General features: G+C 59.6%; 1 protein-coding gene across 1 annotated transcript in view; it reads left to right on the forward strand.

Annotated features, from left to right (window-relative positions):
• The window catches only part of LOC104494113 (protein PPP5D1-like), a gene marked incomplete at both ends in the record, with an annotated part of 2,215 nt that overhangs the window by 1,449 nt on the left and 400 nt on the right, over positions 1-366 (forward strand). The gene's annotated exons all lie outside the window — the stretch shown is intronic.

Below are 366 nucleotides of genomic sequence, written 5' to 3' on the forward strand. Positions count from 1 at the left end.
GGGGAACCAAGAGGGTCCCCATGAAAGTCCTAAACAGAGATTTAGGTTACGCAGGAGTATCCCCGGGAGGGTCTTGGGATCACCGTGAGAGTCCCCATGAGGGTCCCTTGGGGGTCCTGATGGCCACTTGGGGGTCTCAGGGGCCCCACAATGGTTCTCATGAGGGTTGTGTTGTCTGTGTGTGGGTCTGAGGAGTCCCGCGATGGTCCCCATGAGGGTTTTGCTGTCCCTGTGAGGGTCTCCAGGTCCCTGTGAGGATCCTCATGAGGGTCTTGGTGTCCCTGTGAGTCTGAAGATCCCCATGAGGGTTTTGGTGTCCCCCATGAGGGTCCCCAGCCCAGGCCCATCACCCCCAGCAGGCTCTTG

The sequence above is a fragment of the Buceros rhinoceros genome, unplaced genomic scaffold (assembly GCF_000710305.1).
Source record: "Buceros rhinoceros silvestris isolate BGI_N320 unplaced genomic scaffold, ASM71030v1 scaffold27975, whole genome shotgun sequence".
NCBI classification, from domain to species: Eukaryota; Metazoa; Chordata; class Aves; order Bucerotiformes; family Bucerotidae; genus Buceros; species Buceros rhinoceros.